Here is a 26,839-nt window from a genome sequence, read left to right on the forward strand (position 1 = left end):
ACCCAAACTCATTTTTTTGGGTTTCCCCTCTCTGCACCCTAACTCCATAACCTTCAAACCCCTTGTGAACCTCTAATCCCAAACCCCTCTTGTAAATATCATTTGTAGATCCATCCATTTCCCAAACAAAAAAAATAGGAAAATTCCCCTTTTATCTATGCTTTTCTTTTCTTTTCCATTTATAAGCTCCTTTCTTGTTCTTTCTTTTGTCCCAAATCCATAAATCTCTCTCTTTTTTAGTTCTCAATCCCTAAATCTCCTTGTTGGGTTCTTTCTAGTTTCTTTACCCTCTCTTTATGGTTTAAATCATTTCTTTCTTTCTTTCTTTCATGTTTGAAGTCTCATCCCCCTTCTACTCCATCCCAATTCTTGTTCTATCCCTCTATATTCATTGTTTCTTATGGCATTTGTATTGATCTCAAAGGTGTACGCCAAGTGTTTGTTAAAATGTCCAAGAGGGATATTGTGTGTTGAAGGTTGTATTTTCGTTGCAAGTTGAAGGCCTTCAGCCTCAACTTGAGGGGGAGTGTTGTAGCCCTCATGTAGTTCCATTGATGGAGTGTGTTGCATCCTTGTTTTGTTGTTGCCTTGCTCTTTCCATAGTTTTCTATGTCTTTTGTGTTGATGTCAAAGATGCACACCAAGTGTTTGATAAAATGTCTAAGAGAGGTGTTGTGCCTTTAAAGTCCTTTTTCTTGTTGCAAGTTGAAAGCATTCGGTCTTCAACTTGAGGGGGAGTGTTATCATGTAGTTGTGCTAATATGTAGTTGTTGGTGTTATCTTTTTTTGGTGTTGTCTTCGTTGGTAGTCTTTTAGTTGGTTGTTTGGTTGTTGGTTTGTTGATGGACAAGGGTTGTTTGGTTGGTTGTTTGTGTGGATTCATTGTTGGTTGGTTGTGTTTGTGCCTTTATGGTTGGTTTGTCGGTTGGATTGATCGTGGTTGAGATTATAGTTGTTGTTGTTTAGTTGTTGGTTGGTTGGTTAGTTGTGGTTGGTTTGTGATCATCGTTGGTTGAGTTGGTTGGCTTGTTGGTGATTGGTTAGTGTTTTGTTGGTGTTTGTTGGTTCTTGGTTGGTTCATTAGTTGGGTTGGTTGTTGTGGTTGGTTGTTGGTGGACTCGCTTTGCGAGTCATGTAGTTGATGCTGCTTCTACATAGTGCGTGTAGTTGCTAGGCGTAGTTTTACTCCTTTGTTGTGGTTGCAGTGGTTTGCGTTGCAATCCACTTTGTTGAGGCTATATGCCCGGTTGTTGGCATTGCTTTTGGCCTCGTCGTTGTTGGGGCTATATGCCCGGTCGTTGGTGTTGCTCTTAGCCTTGTTGTTGTTTCTTCCAGGCGACGTGCTGTGTGGCCGTCGTTGGTTGGTTGTTGTCGTGGGCTAATCTTTATATCGCCCTGTTGGTTGGTTGACCGTCGTTGGTTGGTTGGTTGGTAGGTAGTTCTTCTTATGGCGATGTGTTGTTCAACTGATATATACTCATGGTGCTTCGTCGTTGGTCGTGTGCCAGCCTTTGGCATGCTTATTTTGTTTGAGGATTGTTGTGGTTTCCTACCGAGGCGCCTCCATTGCTCGTTGGCATGCAGATTTGTTCGTCGTGCTTTGATTCAGGGGGAGGCCCTGTTGTGATCGCTCTCGCCATCGTACTAATTTGGGGGGAGCTGTTACTTTGGTGGCCATTGAGCATGCCATTCTATTCACTGTGGCCGTTGCTATCCTTCTTCTTTTTTTTGTTAAGTATTTTATTATATATTCACCACACCAGCTTGAGGGGGAGTGTTATACCAAGCTGGCTGTGTTTATGAGCTTATTGTACCTTTTTTTGTTGTATGGTCTTATTTAGTTGTTGGTTGTAGTTTTCTTTGTAGCAAGCTAGAGTTCCATAGTATATACACTCCAACTTGAGAGGGAGTGTTGAAGAGTGTAAGGGCATTTGGGTCATTACGTGTATAAGTGAGGGGTATTGTAGTCTTTGTGCTATGTTGCCCTATTTTGGGCTCTATATATACATCATTACATGGGACAGCTCCTTAGTGGAGAATCTCACCATCTTCTCCCCCACTCGTCTTCTTCTTCCTCTCTTCTCTAATCCATTTTCCATTCTAACATGTTTATTGGAAGGTGATATAGGAACATATCTACTTTCCAATGTTATAAATTTGGATTTCAGTTTCCGTTTCCATTTCAGTATTGGTCGCAGTGGAAACGGACACGTTTCGGTTTCTGTTAGAAATTTCAGTGAAAATCCAGTAAAATCAAGGAAATGCATGGAAAATATGCAAATGATAGAATTTTAAGATGAAACTTCAGGAAATGCTAGAATAGGCACAAATACATAGTTAGAAACCATCACATAAGCAAGATAGCCCTCTATAATGGTTTAAAAACAACATACACCTGCTGAGATGCATGTCTGATAATTCAGAATGTTAAAGTATAAAAGATTAAATAATGCCTTTCTCCAACAGCTTAAGCTTTTGGAGTAACTGGATGTTTCACATGTATCAGAGCAAAAGGTCCTGAGTTCAAACCTCCTCATAGCAAAAATCCACGTGTAATGGCCAAACCCAAAAGGGGGGCCACATGTGCCACGTGTAGGCCAAAAAACCCAAAAGAGGGGCCACATGTGGGGGGTGGGGGGGGGGGGGTGGGGGGGGGGGTGGGGTGTTAAAGTATAAAAGATTAAATAACGCCTTTCTTCAACAACTTAAGCTTTTGGAGTAACTGGTTGTTTCACACAGAACATACTACATTTCAAATGTGATTACATACACCACATTTCATATGCAATTCACATAAATATAATTATGTAACACACACTGAAATGTAAATGGAAACGTTCTGGTCGTTTCACATCGATTTCAATGGAAATTTAAAACCATGATACTTTAAGAGTTGTTTCTCCAAGTAAAGAAGCGGGTAGTGGGACTCCCATTGGCGGCATTGCCTCCCAACCACCTAGGATGAGGGGTCCAATTAATCAGTTTGGCTCCACCAAAGCTTGACAGACAACTCTAATGTCTAGGTGGAAGGAGGAACATACTGGTGTTTGCAGAAAGATAGGGATATTTATTTATGAAAATGCCCTTTCTTTCAATTAGTCCATATTTTGTGCCTATGTATGAGACGGTTACAGCATTTGGGGTCAACTTTAAGCCCCTTAAATGCATGAGATGGGGACATGAGTGCACTATTATGCTTAATTGGTTGATCGACGACAAGATTAGAAGTTTAATCAATTTTCTTGTAAATAGTCCAGTAGGAACATGATTTATAAAATCAGTTGATGAATCTATAAATAAAGGATGGGGAAGAAAAAGTAGCAGAGGTTATCACTGTTAACTTACCAACTTCTCCAAAAGCTTAAGCTTTTGGAGAAGTTGGTAAGTTAACATGGTACCAGATCCAAAACTCTTGAGTTCAAACCTCCCAGATAGCAAAAATCCACATGCGATGGTCGGCCCAAAGTGGGACCACATGTGCCATGTGTTTGCCAATGGGCCACACGTGCGGGGAGTTACGGGGCAAATGCCTGGGTTCAAACCTCCTTGATAGCGAAATCCACATGCAATAGGCCAACTCAAAAGAAAGAGGGGCCACACATGAGGGGAGGGTGGAGTTACGGGTAGACCTGGCAAACGGGTAACCCGCGCGGGTACGGGTACGACCCGTGCGGGTACGGACCCAACGGGTACGGGTAAAAAATACCCGCGATCCTGCGGGTAGCCATTTCATGTACCCGTACCCCACCCGGGCGGGTACGGGTAAACCTGCGGGTAACCTGAATTTGGGATTGTAATAATTATTCTGAGTTTACGTGTGTTTTTTTCAGTAATTGTCATAACCTTATATAGTTTGTTGGATTGTAATAATTATTCTGAGTTTGCCGTCTGTGTTTATTACAGTAATTGTCATAACCTTATATATTTTATTCGTATTTTTTTGTAATTTTACAATTTTATAACTATTTCTAGGTAATTTTTCATTTAAAACTTTATACTTTAGCTATTTTACTTTTTTCCGTGTAATGATTACTTTTTTACTTTTGCTATCACCATTTGCCCATCTGTGCATCTTTGCACCACCATTGACACTTGCCGAGAAATTGACATTGGAGAAGCTTGGTAGCAAATTACTATAAAATAAAAAACAGATGAAAATGTTATCAACACTACTGTTTTCATACGAGCGCACTCTCACTTTATTAAAAGTATGGTATGGCCCACACCATAGGATGATCCAAACCGTCCATTAGATGGGCCATAGCCTAAATAGGTTATGCTCCAAAAATCATTTCCATAGGATGATCCTAGCCCTCCAATCTGAATGTTAGAGGGTTGATCCTAATCCTCTATAGATCGGAGGGTTAGAATCAACCAATGGAAATAATTTTGGGGCATAACCTATTTAGGCTATGGCCCATCTAATGGATGGTTTGGATAATCCTATGGTGCAGGCCATACCGCACTTTTTATAAAGTGAGGAGTTCCCTCATAAAAAACAGCAGTGATGATAACATTCTAAAAAAATTAAATAATACTGTAAAAATGCGAGTGCCCGCGGGTTGACCCGACCCGGCCCGTGTTTTTGCAGGTTGGGTCACTCGCGGGTTAGTTTTTGACGGGTCACTAATCGTAGACCTGTGCCCGCAAATTTGCGGGCGGGCCGGGTCGACCCGCGGGCACAGGTCGCTTTTTGCCAGGTCTAGTTACGGGGGGGGGAGGTTACGGTTGGGGGGATTGGAGTTACAGTGCATAGAAGGAGGGTACTGTGGGTAGAAGGGCTTGCCGTAAGGGTACGATGGATGGAGTTGGCTTTGGATGGAGGATTTGGCGTTGGGTGGAGTAGGAAGAAGATGGGTTGGAGGCAGGGGCGGTAGATGGATTTGGCTTTGGGTGGAGATGGAGAAGATGGAGGTTGACGATTGTCCCTAGGGCTCTGATACCATGTTAACTTAGCAACTTCTCCAACAGCTTAAGCTTTTGGAGAAGTTGGTAAGATTGTTGGTATCAGAGCCAAAGGTCTCGAGTTCAAACCTCCAGGATAGGAAAAATCCACATGCGATGGTCGGCCTCTGATATTTTCAAAATATAGCGTTTTTATCGCGACATTTTGACAAAACGACAAAATCCGGAACTAATCCCAAGATTTTCTCATAAATTCTCCCGATAATATCGTGATATTATCCCGATATTTTTATTTATATTTTTCTTCAATTTAATATTTTTTATGTATTTTTTAAATAATTTTATTTTTACCTTTTTTTTCCCGATATAAACCCGAAAATAATAATTTTTTTTAATATATCCCGAGATTTTCCCTTGCTGAGAAATTCCCGAGAACGACATTTGTGACATAGAGTGGGACCACATGTGCCATGTGTTTGCCAAGTGGGCCACACGTGCGGGGGAGTGTTAAAGTATAAAAGATAAATAACGCTGTCTCCAGCAGCTTAAGCTTTTGGAGAAGTTAGTAAGTTAACAATCACAAATAACCATTCTGAATATGTTAGTATAGGGAAGACATTGATGGAAAGAGAAATTATTAGAATTCCAAGTGTTGTTCACTGCATAGATTTGATTTAAGAGCATCATCAAATTGAAAGGATATGCATTGACAATTTAGAAGGGTAAGAAAGCAACTGAGTTCATTTATGTGCATCCATGGGTTCTTAACTTAATGAGAACCTATGTAAAGAATCAGGAGCTTCTTTGTTCTATGATAACATGGTTTTCCACAACCTAGCTAAGTAACATTACAGAACTTATACAAGGATAAATCGGCTGACATTGCATTATTTTCCATTGGAAGAATTTACTCACAATTCTTATGTCAAAATGGTTACGGGCACAAAAGCACGTAGTATTGTGTTATTAGATAGGTTATTTTGGCTACAGGTTGTGATGTAGGACGGATTAGGGAAGCCAGGCTCAAATCTGATGAATTTAGTCACAGCAGTGAAGATGAGGGGTAAAAGCTAAGTTTTAGGGGTCTAGCGAAGGGATGTGGGATCAAAGAATATGGGACTGGGACTATAGAATTGATCAGGTAGACTTATGAAACTGATTTGGGGGACTGTTGGGACTGGTTTTGGTGGACTGTGATGATGATGAGTAGGGACAACCAGACTAGTATAGTTTGCAGGGAAGTCAATAGGATTGGTTGTAATGTTCGATAGAAGGGGGAAAAAAGTAATGGTGACCGATGGGATGGGGAAACGATTGGATAGATTTGGTTGAGGATTAAAGGCTGCAGATCTGATCTAGGACTGTTCTGGAATTTCGTGGCAGAGCAAGAAAGGGCACAGCCAAGGGGACTAGTGTATTGGGTTTCTTGAATATTAAGGGTGTGTTTGGCGTACCGTTTGAAATAGCGTTTAAAACGCCGTTTTGCAAAACGGTGTTTTGCCAAACGGCGTTTTCATGTTTGGTTGGCCAGATCAAAACGGCATTTTAAACGGCAAACGGAGGTATTGTGTGTTTGGTTGCAAATGCCCCAAAACGGAGTTTTAGTGGTAAAATGACTAAAAAGGACATTGTTTGGTTGGCTTCAATGTAACTCAACTACTCTCTCATTAGGCCCAATATTAAAAGGTCATTAGGATCTCATTCAAACACTATTAAAATTAAACATCATTGCCAAAAAAAAAAAAAAATGGCTATATACCTTTGGGGTTCTTCTCCTTCTTCTTCTTAACAGCCGGATTTGACGAACGAGTGGAGGCGTTGAGGCAGTGAGGTGGACGAGTGGGTTTGCAACTTTGCAAAGTAGATGAAGAAAGTAAGAAACTAGGGTTTCTTTTAATTCTTTTGTCTTTAAAAAATCAAAATTAAGAGATTATATAATGATATCAGCAGCCCCTTGTTTTGAATTAAATATTAACAATTTAACAAATTTTTGTCCTCAAGAATGATATTAACACCCTCACTTTTTTGGTATTTGACGTAACGCATAAAGTCGCACGCATATATATATATATATATATATATATATATATATATATATATATATATATATATATATATGTAAAAATGGGTTTTGGTGAGGGCAAACACGTAAAAACCCATAGCCCAAAAACTCCGTTCAAAACGGCGTTTTGCAAACGGACCTCCCCCCCTCCGTTTGCAAAACGCCGTTTTGAGGGTTCAAAACGGTGTTTCAAACGGCGTTTCAAACGGTGGTTGCACACCCAAACACTCCCAAACGACCGTTTGGCCTCAAAACGGTGTTTCAAACGCCAAACGGTGTTTTAAACGGTACGCCAAACACGCACTAAGGGACATTTGACTTTTCCTCAGCAAGAACTCTGCTATTAATGATTTCAAATATCTTCAAGCCATATTCTTCTTCAACTGCTTCATATTTCTTCCTCCCCATTTGCCTTTGGAATGACCAATTTGATGTATATTCCACTTCTTGTCATCATTTGCAGTTGTGCTTCCAATAAATGTCAAACGGGGCCATAGCTTAGTTAAATTTCAGAGAAATGATAAATGTATCTGTTAACTTACCAACTTCTCCAAAAGCTTAAGCTGTTGGAGAAAGGAGTTATTTATCTTTTGTACTTTAACACTCCCCCGCACGTGTGGCCCACTTGGCAAACATGTGGCACATGTGGTCCCACTTTGGGCCGACCATCGCATGTGGATTTTTGCTCTCCGGGAGGTTTGAATGAGAGACCTTTGGCTCTGATACCATGTTAACTTACCCAACTTCTCCAAAAGCTTAAGCTGTTGGAGAAAGGCGTTATTTATCTTTTATACTGTAACGGTAACGTATGTTTTTTGTCATCGAAATATTCTATATCCTGGCCAAGTATGTTGACAGTCTGGTTTTAAGGTGGGCACAGTTCACTGACACCAAAAAAGTGAAGTCTTCAACCAACTCCGGTGGTGAACGTAGGGATATGATATCAAATCATCAACTTCTTTTTCTTTTTCATTTTTTTTTTTTTTTTGGAGTGTGCATGTGTGCTGGGGGAGGGGGTTTCCATATTTCTCGTGGGCCACTCATTGCTGTCCGTGCCTTAATATTTCTACATTGTATTGCCAACTATGCTTGAACATCTCCAGATTATGAGCAGCTTATGACATCTTGGTTAGTCTCAAATACAGATGCCGGCTCGTTAAAGAAAAGGGTTTCCTGAAAAATAATTTGCAGTTCTCTGGCTGCTTTCACTTTTTGAAAAGCAGTCGGAGTACTCTGTCTCCCAATACCATTGTTCTCATCGATGCTTACAGTTCCTAACCTAGATTAGGCTTTGGCTACAATCCAGAATATTTCGGATATAAGTATCGATAAAACACCCAATAATAGTATAAAAAGGAAACTCCCAGACCAAGAAGTCGCTGCTGTAGCAGCAAAAATAATGGTTTAATTAATTGCATGAAACATGAGGATCATATTCTCTGGCCAACGAAGACTAGTAAGTTCCTAACCAATCAGATTAAAAACAAGGAGTCTTGAACACCAAATCTGAATGTACAAAATATTGAATGAAAGTAAGTAAAAAAGTTACAACCACGAAATACTAAAAATTCTTAATTTGAGAAAGTCAATAAATCAAAGTATATGAAAGTGGCGACAGAATATATCTACCATTTGAGAACATTTTGCTCGAAAATGACTTATCCAAATGGATTCACACAAAAAGACAATAAATGATCTTAAATCCATTAAAGGGTTCCACCAATAAAAAATATATAGATGGGACATAATTATATATTACCAAGCATCCCATTATGTGCTGAAGCTCCTCTGAAGGCTCCCCTTCGTATGCATTCACATCAACAAGTGTAGGGTGCACTATAGACCAAGGAGATAGCTTGGCTAACATCAAGAGCAAGCCCTCCAATTGTTTTCTAACCACTTGCTCAGGATGAGAAGTTAGTCGAGCAAATAGCTGGGGTGTAATTTCCTGCAGAAGAGAACAACAGAGGCAATATATAATTAAACTATTATTTCTTAATGAGGAGTTCTAAAATGAGGGGCACCCTTGCAAAAAAGGGATGAAAGGGCGCCCCCATTGGTTGTAAATCACTGAAGTGCATTAAATGGGATGAAAAGTCAAAGAACATTAAATGCATTTTGATGATTTACAACCAACAGGGGCGCCCTTTCATCCCTTTTTTGCAAGGGCACTCTTCATTTTAGAACTCCTCTTTCTTAATTCGATGCTCTAGAACAGCAACAAACTGAAGTATACCTGCCAAGGCAGTAGAGGAACTGTTAGAAGACCCGGTTCAAGTGTATCTCTTAACTCCACTCCATAGTTCAAAAGAATATGGAGAACATATAATGTCGCCCTGAGAGTGGAGTTTCCAGCCTTCTACTTCACAAAATCAGCATGGCCGCTAGCCGAGAGACTTCTATGATGATTGGAGGAGGAATGCGTGAGGAATTTCATATAACCATGAGCAGCGTGTCCAAAAAGCGAAACCCTTCTTTTCCTTAACGACCACCAAATATCAACCAATTCATTAACTAAAGACAAAATTTCATCTTTCTCTATGTCAGCCTCAACATAGAGGAAACACATCTGTAATTGAGATGTTAGTGTAGTGTAGGCAGATTCACCATCAGTGTTTTCCACTCCGGGTGCCCCAGCCACAGCTTGAATTAGACACACTACTTGCTGGACCAATGACGTCAGAGGTCTCGTGTTTCAAATGCTCACCAGAATAAGGCCAAATGATATGGTTTTGATTATTCTTTTGGAAAAAATTTGCAATTATTGTTTTGACTCTTGATATCTCTTCTTTGGTCAAATGAAATCTGTCCGACTTAATCTCTGCAAGAAGAGCGGGAGACAAAGTGCATGACTCTAGAACAGAATCTGGTGTGGAAAGAGAGCCTCTTGCTTGACTATAACACTAAAAGGCATAAGACAGCCATGACTTACCCATACTGGGACAAAGAACAGTAGACACTTTGGTAGCTGTACCCACAATTTCCTCGAGAATCAGACTATAATTTGCCTCAGACGTGAAGCTCTCATCATTGCATGTCTTGGATTCCAAAAAATCCACACGTATCTTGGAAAGAATAATTTCCAAATTTCTGTTTGAATACTCTTGTTTCAGCCAACTCGATAGTTTCAAGCATGCCTTGGCCTTCAGCAATTTATCAGATTCAGAGACTATCATTGTTGGAGACAGCATAAAAGGGCCCACCAATGACCACAGATTTTTCAAAGCTTCTTCATGATTATTATCTGCATAATTTAGCAGGATATTCTCATACTGCAAATTTGTAATAAGAAAATCAGTGTGCTTTCCCTCATGATGTGACAGGAGATCATTTTTAGAAAATCACTCAAACGATGTGCCATTATGAAATTTGTCTGCTTACGAGCTAATCTGATAAGCTTCTGACAGAGTTGCAGAGTAATTGGTGAGGTTGGAATCACATTACGATAAACTCGCAATATCTTTAACCATGAACTACAATCTTGGTGAACACTATTAATTGGAGCCTGCAAAACTTGATGTGGTGAACCCAATATTGATGAAAGTTTTGATTCATCTTGGTTGTTCAGATCACAACCTTCTTCAAAAGCAAAGATACAATGAAGCTGAGTGGCATAGGCAGCTACCTCAGTCAACCCATAAAGGGAAACAACAGAGAGAGCTTCCTCAAGCATCAACTTGGCCTTTTCTATTTCAGGGACTGTATCTACCTTGGCATTCCTTTTAAGCATTGCCTGCAAAAGCTGTTCACTCCTCTGTAAGGCCATTTTAGGATCAAGTGTAAGCTCATTGCTACTTTTAGGTGTCAAATCAAGAAAGCTCCATGATGCTTGGATATATCCTTCATCAAAGCGTGCTAAGGCATGAATTGCATTTATTTCATTGCCTGCCGTAGTTAGAGCACCAGTATAACTCTTCCCGGCATGCTTACCACGAAGGGCCTGTAGTTCTAATGAGCAGCAGCCTTTTCATACTGCCCTTGGGCCTGATATACAAGTCCTGGCATCCATGAAAAAGCCCCCAAGCTCACTATATCCCCGGAAATAATATGACCGTCCTCCACAAACAATGACGAAAATGCCATCGCCGCCCACTTTTGAAGACCAAACAAAGCCTCAGGTTCGTGACTCCGGCACAAGGCCAAGGCTGCATGCCTAAGGATCCTCAAGACATCTCTAGAATATCTGGCTCTAATATTATGGAGATTCTCAGCTATTTGTGTCCGGGGTTTGTCCTTAAAAGCCGATGCTAATAAATGACGGAGGTCGTGTAAGCGTAATAAGCAGTAATGAATGGTTGCGGCGTGAGAATGAAGAGCTAAACCAGCATTCATCATGGGCTCACAAATGCGACAAAACCACTCTTCACAGACCTTCTTGTTAGCCCGAAAGAACAAGGAACTCTGTCGGGTTGCGGCTGGTAAAACACAAGACCAATCATAAGCATTATACACATTTTTCTTCAGAGCCTCGACAAAATGCAACAATAAATGCATTGGTCATAAGTGAGCACTAGATGAACCAATATTTAAATTCCCTTCACTTTGTTCAGTATCTAGCTGCAATACATGTGCTACGTCTAAAAGCATGCGCTCCAAAGCTGCGAAAGTCTGGGTGGGCCCACCAAGGTTTGTTCGAAGACGAACAGATATACAATGCCTTGCTGCTTCATGTATGGACCACCAAGCAGCAGCCACATTGTTTACTGAGCAAATTTCATCCATCATAATTCCATCCACTTTTACATCCATCCATAGGCCATCTGGATCAAGGTTTCCTAGCTCTTCTAGTTGACTTGGTACAAAGTCGTCCTTCGTACCATGGCAGCTAAAAACTGAGCGTTGGATCCAAGATGAAAGGGGAACTTTCCACCTCTGTGAAATGTAACTCAAAATAGAAACAAGTTGCTGAGAGTGAAGCTTCTGAGGCAGCTGCTTGAGAGCAAATACTTGCTTCCAGTGCAAATAAGGTCTATTTCTCAAACTAATAACACCACGATCCTCAAAAGCACCACATGTGTAAATTGTAACTGGCAATACACTGGAAAGCACCCTCACAAATGCATTTTTAATACTAATATCTGGATCACCGAGTTTTTCAAGGACAATTTCAGCCATAGAGTAGAAGTGCCCCGGATAAACAAGTCTTGCTTGTAGTAGTAGTTCCAAAGTTGATGCGACATGTGACCTCACTTTCAACTCTCCATCAGATGCTGCATCGAGAACTGAGAAAAGCAAGCTACTGCTAATACTAGCACACTCACATATATCACAAATAAAATCTTTTTGTTTCACATCCTTATGCATAGTTATGATGGACCCACAGAAACTACAGAGCCACTCTAGGGCTTCAAGTTTAACTGTGAGAGAAGAAGAAACCTGGAGAGCTCTAACAAAGTAGACACTGTACTTCCTTAAAAACTCCATTATAACAACGGAATACTCATTCTTAAAATCAATCCAGCCTTGATGCTTGCTATCAATTTCAATAGAAACTGTTTTCCAAGAACTTTTACCTATGGCCCACTTGCTTAAGTATTCAACTTCACTGAGCTTGTGTAATGCCCTCAGAACATGAACTTGCAACTCCACACATTCTTGAACGGGGAAATCAAAAGGATTCAGTTTTTCACAAACAAAAGATGCGAGTTTTACTGATCTCTCATAATGGGAAGTGGAAATGTCTATCTGGTTCAGCAAATTTCCACCAGTACCCAAACACACACGAGCTAACAAGACTTTTAAATCAAATTTAATCAGAGCAAGCAACTCAAGTTCTGAGCATCCTTGGCCACCAACTGAATACACATCTGATTCACCAGATATCACACTAGAGACCCGAATACTGTCATGACCAACTCTTAACACGATCCCTAAATTTTCCAAGCATGCCCCTTAATAACTGCAGCTCCTCAATTAACAAATCCATGGCCTGTCCAACAACTTCATTACACCGATGCTGAAGCAAGAATACATAAGTGGCAGTGAGAGACCCTGTCACAAGGTGATTTGGATGCAAACGCAGCTGAGATAAAGGCGAATCAAATTGCAGTATCTTCTGAACGGACGATGGGAGGAGACAGAGCTTTTGTAGGGACAATAGTTGCAGATTTGTTTTTAGCATTCCATGCACCTGAAAGGATGGAATGTCCTCCCTTGAGCTTTGAAACAATATATCAACGGCCGCAGGATAATAGGTCGAAAAACTTTCACACATTACTTCAGCCAATAAAATCAAGCACCTCCATGATTCTCTTATCCATTTTGACCACCCGAATTTCTTGCCAACCATAGAAAGGCATTCCAACAATTGAGGGAGCATCCTGGCAAGGGGTTCACGGATTTGATCAAGTAGATTCATTTCTAGCATACCATAAGCTGTGACCAGCAAAACTGTCAGAAAACATGAGAGTAAAGCAAGCAACCGTCGGAACTGTTGTGGGGTCCCAACACTTCCATCCTGAAGTAGAACCTCCATGTCACCCAGAAACATTGACAGCAAACCCAGTGAAAACTGCAAGTTAGTCAACCAGTGTTTCTGGAACTGCAAAAAACTATCCATTATAGTGGACCTATCCGATTCCGAAAGGTCTGGTACCAATGCCCATCCGAGAAGCAGGTCAACAATGTCAACAAAATGAGGCTGAAAGCACCGGCTAAACTTGAAAGAAATTAAAGTCAGGGTCAAGGAGGTTCTCTCATCCTCAAGAAGTTCTTGGCATGCTTTGAGGATTGGCAAAACATATCGCTCAATTCCACCTGTATCTCCAATATTAAGAAATTCCCGGAGGCCTTCCAATGCCAATCCAACCGTCCCATTTCCAGTACTAACATCCCTAAGAAGGGGCAAAGCCCAACCAATGAATCGATCGACCAGACCCCCTGCTATAACATGATTATGTCGCCCATTTGCTGCCAAAGGGCTGGAACACACTACAGAACACAGAGAACCATATGCAGTTGCTGCCAACTGCCTTACCGAGTAGGACCTGCAAGTAATTTCAACAATGACATGAATTCATTTTAAGCAGTTTTCGTACGGAGCACGGCGTAACTAACTGTGCTTGAAGGAAAGTTTCCTCTCACATACTATTGCACAACTTAAGGGTGCATTCCTTAACTTCCTCATTTATAAATAAGCCTAAATTATGATTAAATAACACCAACTATAACAGCTTAAGCTTTTCGAGCAACTGGTTTTTCACATAGTATGAGAGCTATTGCCTCACGACATGTCCTGGGTTCAAAACCCAACAACTACCTGATATTAAAAATCCATGTGTACGGCCAACTCTAAAGTGGAGCCACATGTGAGGGTGGTGTTGAATCATAAATGATTAAAAAACACCAACTCTAACAGCTTAAGCTTTTCGAGCAATTGGTTTTTTCACATGGTATGAGAGCTATTGCTTCACGACATGTCCTATGTTCAAAACCCAACAACTCCTTGATATTAAAAATCCATGTGTACGGCCAACTCTAAAGAGGAGCCACATGTGAGGGTGGTGTTGAAGCAAAAATGGTTCAATAACACCAACTCTAACAGCATAAGCTTTTGGAGTAATTGGTTGTTTCAGATGGTATAAGACCTATTGCCTCACGACAGTCCTAGGTTCAAAACCCAACAACTCCTTGATATTAAAAATCTATATGTATGGTCAACCTAAAAAAGGGGCCACATGTGCCAAGTGAATGGCCAACCCAAAAAAGAGGGGCCACACGTGAGGGGGGAGTGGTGAAGTATAAATGATGACTTTAACAGCTTGAGCTTTTGGAGTAATTGGTTGTTTCACATTCATCTCATCTAAACCATTGAATTAACAGAGTTAGGGTTATGAGTCCTACACGAAAATAGTAATCACAATCTCAAGTGAATCAAAGAGTTATGGTTAGGGTTATGAGTCCTACACCAAAATAGAAATCATTCTTTCAGAGCCTTGCTCTAAGCATATGATGTCGTTATTGAAAATCCAAGGGTGGTCCCGAATTGGCAACAAATGAGGAGTGAAAAATTATTAGGTTGCTAGCAAGTTTTAACCTTTTAAAAACCTCAAACCTAATTTGGAAATTAAGAGATCACAAATGAAATTCAAGCACACAAGTTAAATCTAAAGGTGCAATGCAAATAAAGAGCGAGAGTTTAAGAGAGAGTGCACCCGAGATTTAAAGTGGTTCGGTCCTCAAAACGCGAGGCCTACTCCACTCCACCAACCAAACCCGTTGATGGCTTCACTATGTGATCTTCTTAACTTCGGTGAAGATCAATGCCGATTACAATTCCGACCGCCTTTAACCTTGGTGGCAATCTTCACCATGGAGAGTGGGCTACGCTTCTCCGAACACTCTCACGAATACAATCTTGATAAAGAAGGAAAGAACTAAAAAACAATCCCTCACAAGGGTTACAAAATGTAGAAGATGTACAAATTTGAGCCTAAAGATCCAAATCCTAATCTTAGAGGATGAGAGGCATAAACAAGCTTTGATCACTCTTAAGATGTTCAAGTTTAGTTTTTGAGTGTTAGGATTGATGGTCTTGAAGTTTAGAATGGCCATATTTATAGAAAACACCAAATATGACCGTTCAGGGGCATTGTGGTAATTCCAGCGAAAATTCCCAATGGCTATTTTTCCGACCTTTATAGTGTTCTCGGAGTTCCGAGAATATTTCTCGGAGTTCCGAGAATACAAACAGAAAATGAAAAAAGCTACTGGATCATTTCTCGGAGCTCCGAGGAATGTCTCGGAGTTTCGAGAAGCCTATGACAAGCAGTTTTTCAATTCTTGTTTTTGGGCTTCCAACTTTACACTAAGTTATAAGGGTTCCAAAGTGTTGGAACATCACAAAGACAATCTCATAAACATTTAGGGTGTGTGAGATTAACTTAATTATGCCTCTTAAAATCTAAATTAAGATTGGATCTTATACAATCTAAATGGACTTTAATCTTCAATGGATTCTTCAAGTCTTTATTCGTCTTGGATCTCCGATGTCTTTGGCCTTCATAATGTGGTTCAATGAGATCTTCTTGGCCTCAATCCAAGCAATGTTGTCTTAGCACCAATGTGATCTACAACTTAGACAATCAAACACATTAGTGATCATAAATCACTTGTGTATTGGAATCATCAAAATAAGATGGGAATTGCCAAGGTGGGAACCATTGGGCTTACAGTTATCTTTTATTTCCATTGCATAGGCACTATATTCTACTTTTGAATTTTCCAATTTTTTGTAACAAAGGCTTAATCGTGGCTTTAAAGGTCAAATTTCACATCTTTTTCAATTAAGAAGGAGTAGAATAGAGAGAATTGGAGAATAAAAAAAAGAGAGATCGATAGAGAGGGACGAGGTTTCTTACTTGTCAGAGACAAGTTGGGAAAATCCCTGAGAGAGGAAAAAGGAGGAGTGGGCAACGAGTAACGAGTTGGGCGGGTAGAGAATCGCTCGGTAGAGTGAGCATCTCTCTCTTTCTCCTGTGCGCACCACACGAACTTCTTATTTAAAGTTTGGCAGCTGATAAATTCGCTCGCTAAGGATTTTTTTTCTCAAAAATGCCAGCTTCAGCGCTTGTTCGAAAATACAAACCATCCATTTGTTGGCCCATTGTTAATAGGTTTTCCTACTTTGATCTGTTATTATATGGTGCCTTTTGTTTATAGATCAAAGGGTTAGGATTGTCTCATTATCTCATGAAGATCATTTTATATGCAGGACCTATTTACATTGGGGCCCAACAAATGAATGGTTTGGATCTTTGAAAAAGTTGGTTGGGCTTTCTTAAAATACCCTTCGGGGCCGTTTGGATACACAGATTTTAGAACCCAAGATTTCTTCAAAATTGTAGCTAAGAGACAAGAGAAGAAGAGGACCGGCCGTCGTTTTTTACTTGTTTTTTACTTCTCGCCCTTCTTTCCATTAGCATGAGAGTAGCAGATCCTCTCATATTTCCCGGTTTTTTAAATTGTAGGATGCGGGAGGGATTTTTAAAACCTGAATTTCTCACTCAAAATCCAAGAAACGCTGTCAGGACAACATCCAGCAGCTTGATCATGAACCCTCTGTTACACTGTTTTCAAATTAAAGACATGGATTCTAAAATCAGCGTATCCAAATGGCCCCTTCGTGAATAATGACTTTATGTGGTATCCCAAGTAGGTGCCGTCAGTGGCGGAGCCAGGAATTGACACGGGGGGCAAGATTAATTTACACAATGCATGCATTAGTCATTGGGGTTTGGGTAATGTGACATAGATGTATGTAGATCTAATTGGGTCCGTTGATAGCCCAACTGCAAGTGATTGTAAGGTCATGGACCGGATAAAAAATATTGCTTACTCCTATAGCCTATGAAATGGATGGCTCAAGTCATTCAAAATTGGATCCACAGTATTTTATATTGTGAATGGAATTATTTACGAATGGCATGAGAGATTGGGTCCATATCTGTTTGACTCCCATCTAAGAGATAGGATTTTTGTCTTTTAACTTGCCATTAATTTAAGGAGGCTGGATCTTTTCTATTAACTCACCACTAATTTAAGGGCTGGAACCAATCATCATTTTACCCCGCTTAACATGTGGGTTCGTCGATTCTCGGGTGAGCTGGCACTTGCGTAAAAGGAAAGTTTCTGTCACGTGGAGTATTACAGACCATTCATCGATCGACTACCAGACATTCAACGGACACAATTCATTTCAAATTGGAATTCAACAGTTCTTACTACGACTCTTTTTTTTTTTTTGATCGGTAATTACTACGACTCTTAGTTGTCGTTTTAGAAATTTTATCGTTTCCGTACTGAACGTTGTTCCTGAGTTGGCACTTAGGTTGACGTGGTTTTTCATCATAAAAAAGGATAGTGTAACGGTACTGCTTCTTCGTGTCCTCTCTCTCAACAAACCTATAAAAGCCCCGCCAACAATGGTGTTCCTCAAAAACCTTGCTATGAGAAGAAAATCTACTCCCCTCACTCTCTCTTCCTATCTGCATCAATGCTGTTCCTCAAAACCCTAGCTCGGCCTTTCTTTTACCCCCCACAAAAAACCCACGTCAAACCCTAACCCGATCACCCATTTCCCGCTCCATCAAAACCCTAACCCAACAAAACCACCGATCACCCATTTCCCGCTCCCTCAAAACCCTAATCCAACAAAACCCCGATCACCCATTTTCCCCTCCCTCAAAACCCTAACCCAACAAAACCCCACGCCAAACACTTTCTTCATAAAATTTCGCCTCATCATTCTCGAAGATTTGGAGCTGAAGGATCTCTGCTAACTATTGTCGGTAACTCGGTTTTAGACTGGAATATTTGAAGATCTGCTTCTCAAACTCGAAGGTAATCTCCTCTGCTTCTCTTTTTCTTGATGCCCTTTTACTAATGCAAAAAAATGCTTTGTTTAATATCATTGTCATTTGAATTGGCATTCTCGAGACTGTAATTTCTCAGATCTGCTTTTCTTCTTCTAAGATCTCGCTTCTCTTATTGACTTCTACAAACACACAACCTCATCTCTTCTAGTAACAGATTCCAGCATTATTTTTTAAATCTGCTCCTGAAAAATCTACTATTCGAATTTTCTCGCCCTAAAGGATCTCGATCTGATTTTATATTACTGTTTTGGCGCCCTTCCCTCAACCTTGTATTCCTTATGAAGAGAAAAAAAAATATGAAATGAAAAAAAAACCCACCCCTTTTTCCGGATTGAATTTAATTCTATTAGGATTCGCTTGCCTTTTGGGTTCTGTTCGAATTTCGTTTCTCTTTTATAGCTTTATCCCACTCAATAAGGATTTTTTTATATAATTTATCTTTTCGAATCTCCACCTTTTCCATATACAAGTCCATTGTATTTACATGAATTCATTTATTTGGTTTCTAGCCCTCCAGCTGCCAAAACCCTGCCCTGAGTCGAACACAAAAACGGAGATGAAAGTGCAGGAGATTGCTTCTTCTCAGTTCTCGAATGCTCTAGCTAGAGGAAGAAACTTTCAGTTCTGGTATATATCCCTCGTTTATCTCTTTTCCCTCTGTTCGATTCCCTTGCGATAGTTGGTTGATTATTTGAAACTCTGATTGTTTTTTATTATTATTATGACTGTAATCCATTTATAAATCTTATTTGGAGCTTTGATTTTCATTCTGATTGAGTTATGCATGTAATCCATTAAGAGAGTCATGTGTTTGATTACCAGGGTGTAGGAATCGTTGAAAACCCACATGAGTTCTTGTAAAAACCCGTTTGCATTGGTCAGGGATTTGCAATACTTAGTATAAAATAGGGTTTAAACCTCTCTCTCTCTCTCTCTCTTCTTATTTTTCCTCTGGAAACTGGAAAGAGAATGTACGATTGTGGAATACCTGATAAGATCACTTTTTTTTTCAGATACCCGGAAATGGGTGTTTTCATGGTTCTCAAAGAACCATAGTTTTGTGTTGAACAGAGTGTTATTGTTTTAATTGTATTTACTGGTTTTGAGAACGATGGCACCATCGGACACTTACACCTCTAGTTGAATATTGATGAGGTGGATGACTGTAGGTTTTCTGTTTTTGTTTGGATTTCTTCTTTAAATATGTTTATTCTTTATTTATTCTCATTTTCTTAAAAAATATTTTAACCCACGTATGAGTTTCTTTGTTTTCCCCCAATGAATTTCTATGTTTATTCTTTATTGATGCTCACCGGGCACTTAAGATAAAGAGACTCGGAAAGAGTCCGGTCTTGCAATTCTTTTGATTCTCTTGGCGATTTCGGATAGCTCAAGGTAAGTGATTGTTGTTGTAAATTGTTCTTGGATTCAGTTCAATTCCTGAAGTTGTATATGAATTAGGTACTATTTGTTTTATATTTTATGATTTGATTTTGAGTCCAACTCTCGCTGAGATGGACGACTCTGGATTTTCTGTTTTTGTTTGGATTTCTTCTTTGAATACGCTTATTCTGTACTTATTTACTTATATTCTCATTTTCTTAAAAAGAGTTTAACCCACGTATGAATTTCTTTGTTTTCCCCCCAATTATCCAAAGCTTGGGGGTGTGCATGAAGGTTTCACATCTCTGTCCCCCAATCCTTCCTTCAACCACTCTTCTTCGTCCAAGCAAGAAACACCCCCAATCTTATAACCTGTAGGCCATTTTCAGCTTTCCTTTGGATCACTTCTTCTTTGAATCTATTTAATGTTTTCTTATTTTCTTCACAGAGAAATTCATTCTAGTGAATGAAATTTTTTTGGTCCATGTTTGTCTTCAATTTTTCCCTATGCTTATCAGCTTATCTTCTTAGAGGCTTCTATATAAAACTATTCTCTTAGCCTACTTATAGTTGGGGATGTACCAATACCTGGAGTGTACCACTACCGTTATGTTGAACGTTTGATTTTATTTTCTTTTTCCTGTTGAAGGCAGGATTTTACAAGAGCATGGAGTGTTTTTTGGGTTGCCTGCATTTGGCTTCTAGGACTATATTCTGATGTTCCTGTGATCAGACTTGGCTTGCACCGATGTGGCTACCATTGAACAATCCCAACCTCATTCTGATGGGGAGGAGGTTATAATAGACTCTGATGGAGATAGTTTCACCTTTTGATTGGATGCTTTTCTGTGTTTATTCATGCCTTTTTTTTTTCCTGTTGGGGTTTTACTAGAGCATGGAGTGCCTTTTGGATTGCATTTCATTTCTGATTTTGCAACATCTCAAGCTTCTGCGCTCCCAAGCTCTAAGAAAAACCCTTTCTTGAATCATCATCATAAGGAACACATTTTTTATTGATAATCGATCTCATACTTTTTTATTAGGTTTTTTCTATTTTGTCACCTTTACTTGCTCTGTTTTTTTTTTGGAATGGTAATCAGAACCTTGACTTGCTCTGCTCTCTTTATAATGAATATTTTATCTTTTTCTTTCGTTTCATGAATGGGAGTGGAAGTTCTATCATTTTTTCACTTTGCTCTTTTTTGGTGCTGATGAAAATGAGTAGATTTTTCATTTGGGCTTTTTTGTGCCAAAATCCGCTCTGTAGTGTAACAGTACTTGGGTGTGAGAGCATACCTGGCCTTGAGCGTGGGGGTCTTATTTGTAGACGAGGAGTCCTAGGTAGTTTAAGATACTTCCCTATGTGGGAGTCTCTCCCTATTGATCAACTTTCCTATGGAATCGGTTTCCCTATTTAACTTGATAAGTACCGAGTTTCCTCATGGGAACCGGTTTCTATCTTGAACCACCAAGCTTTTTAGGAGAGGAGTCGTTCTAGGTTCGGCCTTTTCCCTAGGGCACCTTCTTGCCCTCTCTATCTAAAAGGCAATTTCGGTTGCCAAATTAGGCTAGGCGCCACATGTCTATTGCTTAGTGGATGGACGAATTTCACCCCTAACAGACTTTTTCATCCGATTTTCTTTCTATTTTTTGGTGTTACTCTCCTTTTAATACTTAAATTGCTCGCATTTTTGCGTCACCAACTAGATTCTGAACTGATTTTGCAATATATTCTGACTTCTGCACGTTATTTGCATTCCACATAGTCAATGACTGGCTGTTTATTTGGTTGAGGTATCAATTTCTTTTCAATATCTGTTTTATTTGTATTCGATTGCTAACGGTCTCCGTTTTGGTGATCGAATGAGTAATGAGTGTTTTATAATTGGTTTTATTACAAGAGCATGGAGTGTTTCCTGGGTTGTCTTCATTTCGTTGCTGACTTTTCAACATCTCAATCTTATTCTCCCAAGTTCTAAGAAAAACCCTTTCTTCAAGCATCATCATAAGGAACATTTTTTTTATCGATAACAGATCTCATACATTTTGTTAGGTTTTTTCTATTTTGTCTCCTTTAGTTGCTCTGTTATACTTTCTTTTAGCGAATATTTTATCCTTTTCTTTCGTTTCATGAATGGGAGTGGAAGTTCTATAATTTTTTCGCTTTGCTCTATTTTAGTGCTGATGAAAATGAGTATATTTTTCATTTGGGGTTTTGTTCAAATATTAAATTGCTCGCATTTTTGTGTCGCTGACTAGATTTTTCATTTGGATTTTTTGCACTGATGTTGCAATATATTTTGATTTCCACACGTTATTTGCATTCCAGATAGTCAATGACTGGCTGTTTATTTGGTTGAGGTATCAATTTCTTTTCAATTTTTTTATTATTTGGTTTCGATTGCTAACGGTCTCTGTTTTGCACACGTTATTTGCTAACGGTCTCCGTTTTGGTGATTGGATGTGTAATATGAGAATGACACATGTTCATCAATTGCTTAATTTAATTATTGAATGTCATTTGCATGATTTTCTTGGCCGAGCAACTGCATAGTAATCTTTATTTTCTATGTTTTATCATATTCTGCACATGTATAATGTGTCTTCCCTATTACTGATTTGAATATTTGCCCTCTGAATTGCGCAAGTGCAAGAGCTGTGTAGTAAATTCTCAAGATTACCAATAGCAAGATAGGAACTCCTCTGAATTAAAACACTTTATACCATTTATGATTGCAATGATCCAGACAGATTGCCAAACATTTTATAAAATCCATGTATATCTAATAACCCAAGATGCCCTTTAGTAGCTACTAAAAACATCAATCGTGGAAACAGGTGTGCAGAATCAATTTTATCTTATAGTTCTATACTGATTTGATGCATCAGTTTCCCTTTATGTGAATTTTAATTGTTCATATGTGGGTGTGCGTAGTCTGTCATGCATTTATATGCCATCTGAGATTCTCAGGCAGATATTCCCTATTTCAATTCGATTGACATGTCCTAGTATCATATATTTGTATTGGTTATTGGTATCTATATGTTACTTCGTCATAAGTGGTATCTATACGCTACTTCTTGATATCCTTAGATGGGCATTTTTTTGTGGCTGTGTATATTTGTATGCCACTCTGTTTAGTGGTAATCGAACACACTTGTTTAGGTTATACATGACTTCTTGATATCCTTATATGCATATTTGCTTGTGGCTGTGTATATATGTATGTCAGTCTGTTTAGTGGTAATGGAACATATTTGTTTAGGTGCTTGAATGCTACATGGTGAATAGACTTCCAGAGAAAAAAATACATAACATGAAAGCTAGCAAATACGATAGATACATAGGCTTACTGTTGCAACATTTGCTACCATTTATTGATATTGCAGTTGCCCGGTTATACAAATTTTCAGACCTTAATTATTATACTCAACTCAACTCAACTATGCCTTTGTCCCAAACTAGTTGGGGTCGGCTCTGACCTTAATTATTATAACATTGAAAAATAATCTTTCCATATTTTTCATAAGTTAATTCAAGATTAAAAATGAATGAACTACCATAATATATTTTTCTAAGGTGAAGTATGGACAGTTGTCACATGCCAACCATTTTAAAATGAGACAGTTGTTGCAAGCAAACAATTTTAAAATGAAAAACTTAGGTCTGGCGAAAGGAAAATCCTTTATAATTTACATTTATAAGATATTTAACAGATATAGGAAAACTTATATTTATACTCTTCTAAATAACCTTTTTATGTCAGAATTCACTCGTCACAACCATCGTAGAAGGCAATTCTCGAGCCGGCTATTGCATGAGAGAGCAGCCACTCAAGTAGCTTTTGAAAACTTAAATTTATACTATTCTAAATAACCTTTTTTAAGTTATTAACACTCAAGTAGTAATTTTACAGTCATGTCTGTGCCTTTTCCTTTCACTTATATTTTCTTAATTTTTAATTGTTTATTTATTATTTTGTTATTTTTGTTTTACTTTTTGAAGCTCTTGGTACTCAAATGGCTTTAGTTTTTTCTTGGCCTTTATAACAAATTTTCTATTTTTTTGTTAATTAAATAAATTTATTTCTTTGTTGTGTTAATTTTGTTTAAATTTTTTAGATTAAATTTGAATCTTGTGATTGTTTTTGGATTTTGTAAAAAATTTATGGTATTTGTAGATTTTTTCAGGCATTTTTAATCTAACATTTATTCTTTTATTTCAACTTTTTTGAGTTGATTTTTTTTCCTAATTTTTTCTCCTGTTTTGATGATTGGAGGATTTTTATCAATTTTATGTTTTTATTCTTTGTATGTTTTTGTTATTTTTAGGATTATTTATAATTTGGTCTTGTTACAAACCTATGATTTAATTCTCATTTAGAATTTTTTTTTTATCTAATATGCTATTAATTGGCAACGATTAGAAACCTCGTCACAAATGTTTTTTTTTTGAATGGTATCCTCGTTACAAATGTTATAATGAAATTATGAAAAATTAAAACTCTCTCAATATAAGCACGGACATATAAGATAAAATATTAAATTAAAAAATAACTTCCAAAAAATTTGCAAATGTCACAAAATAAAAAATAAAAAAAAATCATTAAAATGTAAAAATTATTTTATAAAAATTAAAATTAAAAAGTGTAAAAATTGCAAAAACACAAAATTCATACCCTTTAAGAAGGTAAACATGTAAGTGTTTAAAGATCAAGATGCATATAATTATGCGTCTTTGTTTAAATGATTACATTCTTAAAGGGTTTGAATTTTGTGTTTTTACAATTTTTATAATTTATAATTTTAATTTTTATAAACTAATTTTTACATTTTAATGAGTTTTTTTCATTTTTTAATTTTGTGACATTTGCAACTTTTTTGGAGTAAGTTTTTAATCTAATTTTTTATCTTTTATGTCCGTATTTATATTGCATGTTTTTCTTTTGTTTTTTAACAAAAAATTTTCATTTGTTTTGATGGTAAAAGGTTTTTTTTTTTGCCATTTGTTTTGATTATTGAAGGATTTTTTTTGTAGTTTCATTCCCTTTTTACTTTAATGGTATTTTAAGTTCTTAAGTCTTAACTCACCTGGTATTTTATTAGTTTTTACTAAAATTTTCATTTATTTTGTTATCTTAAAAAAAATTTCATTTCACATACAATGTTAGTTTTTGTTCGTATTTTGCTAGTTTTACTAAATTTATCATATATTTTGTAGATTTTTATTAAATTTTTTATTAATTTATTAGCTTTTACTAAATTGTTGATTTATTTTGTTGGTTTTTTTTATAATTTATTATTTTTTGGTAAATTTTCTAGGTATATTGTTAGTTTTTGCTAGATTTTCTATTCCATTTCAGTTTTTGTTCGTACTTTAATAGTTTTTTCTAATTTTTACACTCATTTTATTAGTATTTACTAATTTTTCCACGTATGTTGTTAAGTTCTTATGATTTTTCTATTTTGTTGTTGTACTTTGTTAGTGTTTACTAAAATTTCCATGTACATATATGTTTTTACTTATTTTTTAATTTTACTAACTCTTCCATGCATGTTTGTTTGAACTAAATTTTCCATTTTTTTATTAGAATTTACTAAAATTTTCATTTATTTTTGTTAGTTTTAACTAAATTTTCCATCTATTTTGTTTTTTGTACTAATTTTTTCAAATATTTTATTTGGGAAATGATCTTCCATTAATAATTTCGTCATGAACCATAGAAAATGGAATGTTTTTGACATGCACTCTCCCCTATTAATAATAAGGCACTAAACTGATGACCTTTTTGTTAATTGTTACTAAAATTTTCATGTATGTTGTTAGTTTTTACTAATAATAAGGCACTAAACTGATGACCTTTTTGTTACTAAATTTTTCATGTATGTTTTTAGTTTTTACTAATTTTTCTGAATTTTGTTAGTTTTTACTAAATTTTTCATGTATTTTGACAATACTTGCTGAAGTCTTCTATTTAATTTTCTATTGTTAGTTTTACTAAATTTTCTACATATTTTGGTTAGCTTTTACCAAATTTTCCATGTATGTAGTTTTTACAAAATTTTCCCTATATTTCGTTAGTTTTTACAAAATATTTTTCATGTATTTTGTTATTTTCTATTACATTTTATCTGTATTTTCTTAGTTTTTACTAATTTTTATGTATTTTCTTAGTTTTTACGAAATTTTACACACATACACACACACACACATATATATATATATATATATATTGTCAGTTTTTGTATTGTATTAGTTTTTAATATGGGATTTGCTAGCATCCATTGTAGAAGGCATTTTGCGAATGCAATTGCATGTCAGAGTAGCCACCAAGGCTCACTTTTCAGCAGATTTTTTCTCAATTCACGAGGTGGTTGCTCTGACATGCAACAGAGCATCCGTGAAATGCCTTCTGCGATGGACGCTAGCCTTCTTGGGCCGGAACTGGGATATCATATCAAAGAGAATTCTTTCACGAAGCGAGTACCAAGGCTCACTTTTCAGCAGATTTTTTCTTAATTCATGAGGTGGGCTGCTCTGACATGCAACAGAGCATCCGTGAATTGCCTTCTGCGATGGATGCTAGCCTTCTTGGGCCGGAACCGGGATATCATATCGAAGAGAATTCTTTCACGAAGCGAGTACAGGAGGGCAATTCAAGCTGCTTTAAGTCTAAGAGCTACAAGCGAACAAAATTGTTATTTGTAGGGTAGATCAGAAACCAAGTCTTTCCTTGCGAGTACAGGAGGGCAATTCAAGCTGCTTCAAGTCTAAGAGCTACAAGTGAACAAAATTGTTATTTGTAGGGTAGATCAGAAACCGAGTCTTTCCTTGCTTTCTTCTTTTCTGTATAGTCATGTAAGCACCTAGGCAGAACTGGAAAATCAGCCAGATTCAGAGCGCGAATACAGAAAGGATGGAGAACCCTATTATATAAGCGGTAACATCACACTACAAAGATGAAGGTCTAAAAGGAACCAATATGAGCAAGCAGATGAGCGACTAGAGGAGACGACCTCATGCCCGTCCTAACTGTCAGAAATCTCTTTTAATTTATTTCCCTGCATTTTGTTTGATTTTACTAATTTTTTCATATATTTTGTTAGTTTTTTA

At 37.7% G+C, this 26,839-nt stretch overlaps 1 long non-coding RNA gene and 1 pseudogene across 1 annotated transcript in view; one reads left to right on the forward strand and one right to left on the reverse strand.

Moving 5' to 3' along the window:
• The window catches only part of LOC143874164 (uncharacterized), a 51,590-nt pseudogene extending 35,018 nt beyond the window's left edge, over window positions 1–16,572 (reverse strand).
• Window positions 16,573–17,858: 1,286 nt separating this feature from the next.
• LOC143860915 (uncharacterized) overlaps window positions 17,859–26,839 on the forward strand; it is a 33,546-nt gene continuing 24,565 nt past the window's right edge. The window contains exons 1-2 of the long non-coding RNA XR_013239938.1: window positions 17,859–18,307; window positions 18,852–18,969. This is a non-coding gene — a long non-coding RNA (uncharacterized LOC143860915). The remainder of the gene's footprint in view (window positions 18,308–18,851; window positions 18,970–26,839) is intronic.

This window comes from Tasmannia lanceolata, unplaced genomic scaffold (genome assembly GCF_043159265.1).
Source record: "Tasmannia lanceolata isolate RefF3 unplaced genomic scaffold, GAP_Taslan_0.1 ptg000001l, whole genome shotgun sequence".
NCBI lineage: Eukaryota > Viridiplantae > Streptophyta > Magnoliopsida > Canellales > Winteraceae > Tasmannia > Tasmannia lanceolata.